The following is an 11,022-nucleotide window of genomic DNA, read 5'->3' on the forward strand; positions in this document are numbered from 1 at the left end:
GCTGTCCCCATTCAACTCCCCAGTGTCACCTCTGTCCCCAGTTAGCCCCTCCCAGTGTCACCTCTGTCCCCTTTCAGCCCCCTATGTCATTGCTGTCCCCATTCAGCTCCCCAGTGTCACCTCTGTCCCCAATCAGCCCCTTCCAGTGTCACCTCTATCCCCAATCAGCCCCTCCCAGTGTCACCTCTGTCCCCTTTCAGCCCCAATGTCATTGCTGTCCCAATTCACCTCCCCAGTGTTACCTCTGCCCCCAATCAGCCCCTCCCAGTGTTACCTCTGTCCCCCTTCAGCCCCCGTGTCATTGCTATCCCCATTCAGCTCTTCAGTGTCAGCTCTGTCCCCAATCAGCCCACTTTAGGGTATGATTCTGGCAGGGTACTCATATTAGCCTTTACAATTTCCCTGCTGCTGTGTACTATACTTCCCATAATCCTCAGCCAGTATCATGAGGCACATTTAACTGGCTTAGCATTAGGACATTAGGTTTTGCCTTTTTTTACCATCCTTTGTTGCTATTAAATATACTTATGTTAAACCACATTTGAATCATATTTGTATTTTTATAATCAATATGCGTTAGAAAATCAGGAAAAGATGGGCATGTATTGTGGGCTGATTCGGTGGCACAATGGGCCACTTGACTTGACTTGCCCCCCAGGCCTTAGGCTGCCAGCCCTCCCTTGGTCTACCATATGCAAAAAGTACATAACAGAACACCAAAGACTAAGCCACTGCGGTGCATCTGAAGTTTGCCAAAGACCACATTGACACTTCACAGTTCTACTGAAAATACTAAGGTTGAATTGTTCGGGAAGAACACATAGCACTACATATGATGTAAAAAGAACACAGCATACTAACATGAAAGCATCATCCAACAGGGAAGTATGGTGGAAGGAGCATCATAATTTGGGACTGTTTTGCTGTCTCCTTGCCTGAACAGTGTGCCATCATTGAGGGGACAAGGAATTCCTAAGTTTATTAAGTTATCACACAGGATAATGTCAGGATGGATGTCCACCAGCTGAAGCTCAGTAGAAGTTGGGCGATGAAGCACGAGAATGACCCAAAACATCTACTATAGAATGGCTTAAAAAAAGAAAATCCGCCTTTTGGAGTGGCCCTGTCAGAACCCAGACCATAACCTGTTAGATTCCTCTTAAATGTTAGGCAGGTCTGCCAAAAGAGGTTCGCCCAGTTATTAAATCCAAGGATTCACTTAATTTTTCCACCAGCATTATGAATGTTTAATAAGTATGTTCAGTTAAGACGTAAAGGATTTTAATTGTTTGGGTTATTAGCTTAAGCACATTGTGCTTGTCTGTACTTGTGACTTAGATGTAGATCAGATCACATTTTATGAGCAAATAATGCAGAAATCCAGGTAATTCCAAAGGGTTAATTCCCTTTTGCTTGCCACTATATATACAGCATATGCATTGCATGTTCTTGTTGTGATGATTCAGCCATAATAACGAGATCTAGGCTCTTGATGCTAAATTGCAGAGCTTAAGTATTTTATTAATTAGTTGCATTATTAATTAGGAGTCTGCCTCTCCTGTGTTCCTTAGTTCCTTTAACGCAGCCCAAGTAGTCAAAAATATGAGTAGTATTTGATATGACATGAGAATGGGACACCTGACCATTACACCACCAGGGTCTTTTATGACATCACATTCTAAATACATAGGCATTAATGTACAGTTGGCTCCCCCTTTTTTGGCTATAATAGCTTCCAATCTTCTGGGAAAGTGTTTCTATACAGATTATTGCCCATTCATCTAGTAGAGCATTTGTGAGATCAGGCACTGATGTTGGACAAGAAGGCCTGGCTTGTTTTGTCCAGTCCTAAAATAAAAAAAGAATAATTTTTAAAAAGAAAATATAGTTCATACTGATATGTATATGTATTGCATGGAATGTATGATGAAATATTTCATTAATGCATTATTAAAACATTCCCAATCACACAAAAAACTACCTTGGCTATATATGTATGTATGTATGTATATATATATATATATATAAATACCTATACAAATTGAAACTAGACCTGTGCAAGTGGGCCAAAAACAATTCAAACAGATTGTTTGTTTTGCGCCCATTCAGAAATAAAGAAAAAATCCCAACCAGGCATGACAATCACTATATCTGATGTGAAAAAAGATGTGGCAATGAGCTGAAATAAAAAATTACTTTTTGGCCAACAAATTATATCCCTTGCACATTTGGTTTGGACGAAAATCGATGGCATTCACCCTTACACTCTCAATTTTGTTCACTCTCTCATGCTCTCTAAATGCTTCAGCATCTTCTTGTTCTTCGTCTTCTATCTTTTCTCTTTCATCTCCTCTCTTATCTTCTATCTTCGTCCTCATCTCCATAGATATAACCTAGCGGGACCTTCTGCCAAAATGGAGGAAGTTTGTGCCAGGTTATGTCTGCAGAGATGTGGATGAAGATAAAAGAGAGAGGATGAAAGAGAAAAGATGAAGAACAAGACGATGGGGATGGGGAAGTGGAAGTGGTCTACAGAGAAAGTTGGGAAACTTTTAGAACACATGAGTGAGTGAGAGTGTGCTTGAAGGGGCCCATGAATTTTAGATGAAAATTCTGAGCTTTTTGCTTTGTTTTCGTCCACTTTGTGGGGAGAACTGGCCTCATTTTCATGACTTCATAGGAATCACCGAATTTGCCAAAATTCTGTAAAATTGCAATTCGTATGTATCCAAATGCTCAAGTGAAATTAAAACTATAACCATTCCTTCTATAAAGATATTTTCTTTAAAATACTTTTCCAAAAATGTAAGATCATTATTTTGTTATTTTCATACTTCATTGCATTTTTTTAATGTTCTCTTTTTTACGTATAAAGCCATGTTTCTATATTTATCAATAAGATGCCACAATGTATTACTGAATATGATGTTACAATGTGTTTTATCATCAGATCTTATGTAGGCATTAAAAATCTCGATATTATATTGTAAAAATACACACTTTATGCATTATTTATGTTGTTTGATCCCATGCATCCCACTGTGGCTAATATTATTATTTTATCCAGCTGTCACTCATTCAATGTTGGCAAAAAAGCATTTTATTGATGAACATCGCTTCACTGTCTGATACTTTGGGAATCTAACGTATTCCTCTAATATCAAGAAAGCACAAAAAGATCCATAAGCACAATGTGTTTATGAGATAAGCAAACCCTTCATTGCAATTGAAAGTAAGGAAAATTTGAAAAAAAGACATCCTTGAAGAAAACCACTTGTTACATTTTCAACGTTACATTGACTATTGTAAATATTTCACTTGTGGAGCATCATATGTGGATCAAAATATATTCTCGGAATTTCAAACAAATGGCCACATTAAAGAGCTTCGGGCCATAGAACTCTTACACAAAAGGCCCCCTCCTTTCCTGTACCCAACTATTTTTCTACATCAATATGAATAAAACATAATTCATGTAAAAAAAAACATTTCTTGTGATTTGAAACCCTTTTCATATTAATAATTCTTATGACACGATGCTCCACCTAATCTAAGGCCTGTTCACTGCACATGTGAAAATCATATTTCACTGTGACATAGGCACTGCACATGTGCAGCCAATCTGTCGTGACATTGGACAGGACTGTTGGCAAGTGGCACCTAACTCCAGGTTGGACTGTCTCATTCATATCAGGAAAATTGGCAAAAATATAACGTGGGGCGCAACATGATATTACCAGACAACACAGAAGTGGAAAAATGAGCACTTAAGCTCCTCTAAACTAACGTAGAGTTGCTATCGGTCATTCCACTTCAAGACGCTTCCGTGTTGTCTGGGGCTTGCTGTCCTTTCACCACCAGAGTGCAAACACCTGTGCAGCCTGTGGCTGGACTCACAAGCCTAAATAACATATGGGAAAAGGAAAGGGAAGGCAGCGATCAAGGGAAAAGGAAGGAGGCTGGACAGACAATCAGATCCCAGTCTGTGCCATAAAGCCCACCCACTCTTAGTGTTTGGTGCAGATGGACAGTGGGAGAGAGAAGCTCTGCACTCGATTAATCAGGTAATACACATACTTGCTGCTGGCCTTGCATCTATCATTGCTTACCCCTTTTTTTGCTTACAAACACTTGTGGAACACTAACACACACTCTCTCTCCCTATTTCATTTATCTCTTCCCTTTCTGTCCATCTATCCCCTTTCTTGTTACCCCCTTTATCTCTCTCTTTTCCATTTATGTCTCTAGCTGTGGATGAAGGGACACAATATAAGAAGCTTGCGGAACATTTTGCTTATAACTGCCTTTAACTTGTAATTATTGACTTCAGGAAAGTTAGTGAGTCGTTTTTATGCATACATATTTATATGTATGTATATCTTTATTTTAATAAATAAAACATAAAGTATAAATGACATCAAGTATTCCACAATATCAGGCTTCATGTGATTCTCAAGAGCTGAATCTTAATGTGTGATTATAATTGTCCATTACAATAGAAATTTAAGAATAGAGTAATGGTCTATGTACCATATCATTTCAAAATGTATGCTAGAAGTGAATCTTAGTCAATTTGTCCTATATAATGACAACTGAGGCTATAATTGTTCAAGGATTTCAAGGATAGAATAAAGAAGTCTGGAGTGTACATTTGCATTGGTACACAGGGGAGTTTTGTTTTTAGATAGCGAAACAGATCTTTTTAAGGGTTTTTTATTGGAAGAAGAATTTTATTCCCCCTTTAACTCTTTGTGGAGCTCATACCAATTGATTTTGTATTAGTAGTAGTGGTATTTGCAATCATTTGTATAGCACAACATATTCCACAGCACTGTACAAAGTCATAAAAACAATAAGACATTTAAGCAGTCACTGAATGCATGGAAGGCTCTGATTGCCATGGCTTTGAGCCAATTTTTCACGTAGAACTTGGATGGTCAAGTGTTCATTTCAAATAAAGAATCACAAGGTAGTTTGCTCATGGGACTTGGGCATAACTAGAAGCAGATGTTTTCTACCTTTTATAATCACCATAATGAATTTTTAAGGCAAGCATGAATATATGTATTGCATTTGTTAATGTGTGTTTATCAAAGTCGATAACAAGAGTCTGGTCCCTCCTGATATTGTTTGTTTAGGTCTCCTAAAAACCTTGATCCTCCTGTAGAAAGCGGTATTCCATGCTAATTTTGAGCAAGCTCATTCCAGGATGGTGATCACAGCAATCAGGAGGTGCAAGCTTGCACATCAAGATCCATGTACCTTTTTATATAGTGGAATTAGCAAATGTATTTTATTGGAATGTTTGTTTATTGCTGCCATCCGATGCTTGCAGTATTTCTGTTAGGACCTTGATATTCCATGCTATGCATAAGATAAAGCGATGTGCTACTTATTATATTCATCAGGAGTAGGTGAATCAGACAAATATAATGTCTTTCCACTGATCCAAGCTGGTAAAGGCAGAGAGGGGTCCTTACAAGTGTGAATTTAACAATAACTTTAGAAACACACAGATGCAATGTTTCCATATTTTAGGACATATTGAGAGTGGGTTTGTTCAAGTGCACATAATAACTGATTGTTTTCATCAAACTTCTTAAGTTCTAAATTTAGTAAGGGTATTTAACATTCTAAACTGCAAATGACAGTTGCAAGTTACATGTTACTCATTTTTGGAGATCAAAAATCTCTATGGCTATGAAATGGTCCTCTGCCTATATATATATATATATATATATATATATATATTTATATACCGTATATATATACCAAAAGGATAGGCTATGAAATGGTCCTCTGCCTATATATATATATATATATATATATATATATATTTTATAATCTTGTAACAATCACTTAAGACAGAAAGGGTGTCCATCAATTCATGGCATTCATATTTCTCAAACCTCACAGCAGCTAACAATAAGTACAATAACTATATTCAAAAATGATGTTCTTACGCAACAAGGACCTTTAGCATAATACATTTCCGTGCATTATTTTCATGCTGCTAGTCAAATGGTTAATTTTTTTGAAATCAGTCATTTTAAACAGGACTTTTTCTTGGAACGTTTCCAATATCACACAGGTGGACAGTGTGATTTAAACTTTATTTTAGTCATTTTTTTTTATAGACAAAGATAAAACAAGAATAAATTAGCAAATGCTTGCAGAAAACACATATTTTACACTGCTCCAAATTGTGTTCACAGCGGGTATGCTCCCCCCCCCCATTTTTTATTCTTCTTGCTGTTTCAAGAAAAATAAGTACCTCAGTCAGAAAGGACAGGCTCAATTGAGTGCTACAGTAAGAAGAATGATTACAATAGATCACGTCCAAAGATTTTACCCACTTTAACGATTTTCCAATACAAAGCAAGAGAACGACATAGATTGGTTCTAATTTTATTCCTTTGAAAAGCACTGATGAGTGTTGAGTATTAACTTTGATATACGTTTCTTCTGAATGCTGGGCTAATTAGCACAATTGTCTCTCTGTGTTTCCTTTTGGGTCTGATGTCCATGACAGTTTCAAACACAACCTCTCGTTGCTTTTCCTTCCAACATGAACAAAAGCAACAACTAAGGTGATCAGAAACAGAAATTACCGACGTGACTTTAGCTACAGCTCAAAGAAAAATACTTCTGAATGATTCTTAAGATCCGGTAAATGCTATTGCAGGCAATCAAAGCTGGCCAACTATGAAGTGTCATTAACTTGAACCTTACGCAGGACGTTCCTGACCAGTTGTTTCTTCAACCTTACAATAGAGCACGTATTGGACATTTATTAACTCTGAAAAAATCCTAATAAATGTATTTTAACCACAACTTGAATTTAAATATATATATGAGGGTATAGAATGTCTTACTGCACCACTATGTTTGTTATTAAATTTCAATGTTATTTTGGATAAAGTTTCTGATTCTGATTCTATTTTTTTTATCAATGCATTGATCGAAAGTTTTTTTTTTGTTACATCCCTTTTCAACCTACATAAGCCAGCCCCGGACTAGCTATCGGCACGCCAGGCAAATGCTGGACTTAAAGTGCCAGGGCCGCCTCGATGTCGCCAGCCCTGTACATGTGCGTTTCTACTGTTCATCTAGCGTATTATGGTATTTTGACTCTTCCTACAGGCTAATATTTTTTTCACCACTGCAAATATTTCATACCACAGCTGTGTGAGATATGCACGCATATGTCGATGTGAGAAATTATTCTGAGACAGAGACATGTGAATGAGAAATCACCGTGGAAGCTCCAGGACACAAAACCATAGGAAGTCCTCTCCATTTTCTTCTGTACTGGCGAGACGGCTGGGCACTCTGAGGCAGACTGTGACTTGTTGTCATGCAAATCAGCTTACAACAACAAAATCACTAGTCTTCCACAAAGAGTCAGCTTGTATCTGTTCATTTCTCAGGAGGATAGAGGGCATCGTACATGATACCTGAAACAAGCCATCTTCTGCTCCAAGTCTCAATTCCTTCTTGATTGCTGATAATGAATAGCTGGGTATATGTTTTGAAAGAAAATTCTATACAATACATAAATAGGTGTATTTAATAATAAGTGTGTGTTTGAATGCAATTTAATATAGGGACAAGATAAGTGGGACTATCTCTTTAAATTCGTCTGCGCAGCCTTGTTTTTGTATTCCTCTCGATAAAAATGGCAGAGAATTAACAGAAATTGCATACTCTGCTCACCCTTTAATGAGTATCTTTGCTTGCCGTATGATTCAGTTGGTTGAATGAGCATTGTGCTGCCTGTTGCAAAATAGCTTAATGACTTTGAATGGAACGTAAATCAACACATTACATCACAGTGCACAAAGAAGAAAATAAACCACAATCTATGAAGAATTTTACTTACTTTGATCCTGCGCAATCTTCTCTTAACTTCTGTGCATTATTTTTCTTACAGACAACGCTATCCTACTGTGCAGAACAATGAGAAAGATGTGTGCTGCATGTTTGTCTTGCCGTAATTGTGGTAAAAATATTTCCATAGTGGAACCAGATTACCTTGAATTCCTTTCGATGTTTTTTTTTTCTTTAGATCAAAAATAAATGTAGGACAACTCAGAATAGAAACCAATTCAGACATATCTTTGCATAAAAAAAGCAAGTTCAATGTATAATGTAAGTATGACAAGGGTATAGGTTCTCAAATTTGGTCCTTCAGGATCTCCAGCCATGAGCTCTAGTGGATCTCAGAATGGTTAAGACACTGATTGATCCACCTGATCTCACGTGAGGCTATCCTCATAATCCCTTTTTCCATTGTTCAAAGTAGTCCCTTGCCTATGGGGCTCCTTTAAAAATAATTGTTGCCTTTCTACCGGTCATTGTAGTTGAAATGCATACTTGAAACCAATATTCAGTGAAATGTTCCATTGGTGTGGCTTTGCATTAATGATCTTGCATTCCATTGAGGATGGAATCTGTTACAAAGGCTATGTGTCAGTTATAAGTGAATGCGACCTAAGAGGTGACGTTGCCAGCAAGCCTGTGGTTAAGACATATTAATTTGGAACAAATTAGTAATCAGTGATCATACATCTTGGAGGTTCCGAGGTCCAACTTTGAGAACCTATATCATTTAGGTAATTTTTATATCAACTGATACATGGGATCAAATTTTATTGGAGCACAGTTATCATGTTAGAAGGTTTCATGGTAGGTTACAATTAGTGAAGTACATCAACTGTAAATCTTTGTTGAAAACTAATTAAAACACTGTAACCTTAGCGGTTGGTTCCGTAAAACCACAGTTGTATGCTGCTTTCTATAGTTAACAGAATTTATTTGACATTTTGTAAACTGTGTACAAAGAGAATAAAAGGCAAATTCAATCAAGGCTGATTTTTCAGACTTCTCCTTGCATCCATCCAGAAAAATGCAAATGAAAATGTCCTTTTAAAATGTATTTAACATTTTCTCTTGAATAAAGAAGGTCAGAAACAGTGTAATTGTTTGTATGGTATTGTTTCAAACAAGTGTTACTTTAGGGATACCGGGATTGGGTTAATGCTACATGCACAGCAATTTCTATAAAATGTGAGCTATCACATATATTAAATAGCTTTTATTATTTGCCCTTTCTCCTGCTGACTATAATGAAGCTACCCTCTAATTCTTCTTAGATAAGGCTCATTATAGAGCAATTTACCTACGCTACTGTTCCAATTTTATGCCAAATGGCCAAATCCCCACTTAGATGGCAATGTCATATTGGGTGAATGACATCATCGCAGTCAGTATGATGCCACCCACTAAATGTGAATCAAAACAAACCCATTAGGACACAGTTAAATAGCTCTACAATTAGTTTTCTTAGTAGTACAAGTAATCTTAAAGAAGGTAGCACTTCATTTTGAAAATACTTTTTTTGTAACATTTCTGTTAGAAGCTTGGAAGAGCAAAGCCCTCTTCTCCTCCTTCACCAGTTATTGTTTGGGTCAGAGGCTAAGATATAATGTAATCTAGTTTTACTTTACTGAGAGTGTTTGAGGCTTATACAGTGAGATAGTATTACCATGCATGATAGGATTATGGCTATCCTAAATTTAAGACCAGACTAATTGAGATCTGAGTCTTTACATCAGGAAAAATTGATGGCCTGACTGGTCTGTCATCAAATTCTATGTTTCTATGTTAAATTTTTATACCGTCAGTTTTGATATTATTGTTATTTTTTTGTTATAGCACTATGAAATCTGCTGGCACTGTGTAATGTACAGCAGTTGTTTGGCTCATTCATTTTTATTGGCATTAGTAATATATGTGTTGCTTTGTTTCAGCAAATGTCATAAGAATTGTAAAGAAAATGTGAGTTTATGCGTGTAATATATTATAACAGACAATTCCACCATATTCATTTAGCCTACTAGAAAAAAAAACCTTTAAGTTGTTCTAAAAATAAAAAAGTTATGGGATGGATGAGTTTTTGGGACATTATTAATAAGCAAATCAGAGCACATTTTCATTTCTATCCCAATCTTGTTCGGTTGACAAACCAGGGTGTAAATCCCCAGATGTCTCTCTTGAAAAGACAGCAAAATCCTCACGTTTGTATAAGACCTAGACTGCCATAGCTTGGGTTTTATTTTGGAATTCACGTTTCCAGATAGTGAATTAATACCAGGTTGATAGGAGATGCCCTAGTGCTTCTAGTCCCAGAAACAAATCCTTTTCCGTCTGCTATCGGCTTATGCAAATTTAACTGAAATCTTAAAAGGTAATCAAGCATTCTAGTTTCTCCTCTTTCATCATGCAAATTTTAGAAATTATTGCATATCTTATTTGAAACAATGCTACATTCTTTTAAAGGAATAGTCCAGTTTTTAAAATTGAATTTTATTTTTTTATGCATTTTGGAGTGCATTTTACTTAATGTAAACTGATCCATGCATTAATTAGTTATTGGAGTTAGAAAATGAGACTTCTGAAACCTGCAAGTTTCCACTTTTATGAAATCAAAGGAGTAGCGGCAGCTGTAAAATGGGCTCCAATCTGCATTTCACATAAAAATAGAGCCCAGTGCCCTATTCAACTTTGAATTAGTATGCAAAACATTTGATTATCTATATGAATTAATATCACTGCTTGTCATTGGATGATTATAACTGACATTGTATTGCCTGTAATAGGTATTAATATGATTTTTTATCATAGGATTATTGGATGATTTTCTAATATGCCTTTCTATTCTAGAAACAGCCATGGACTGTGTAGTAGACCTACAGCTACTCAAGAATGGACTGTACTATGGGGGAATCTAACCATAGAATCCCCCCAACCAGGCCCAAACTGGCCATCTGGCATATTGTGTAAATCCCCCGTCAACTGGGCTAGTGCTAAGCCTCACACCCATCCAACTCTATATGGAGAACAAGAGGAAGAAGAATTTCTGACATTCACTTTAATGCGAGAGAGTTAACTGGAAGATTTGTGTTGAGTTGTGTTTCAGGCCCTAACTTCATTATACATCATGAAGATCCAACTCCAGTG

This window comes from Spea bombifrons, chromosome 4 (assembly GCF_027358695.1).
Source record: "Spea bombifrons isolate aSpeBom1 chromosome 4, aSpeBom1.2.pri, whole genome shotgun sequence".
NCBI classification, from domain to species: domain Eukaryota; kingdom Metazoa; phylum Chordata; class Amphibia; order Anura; family Pelobatidae; genus Spea; species Spea bombifrons.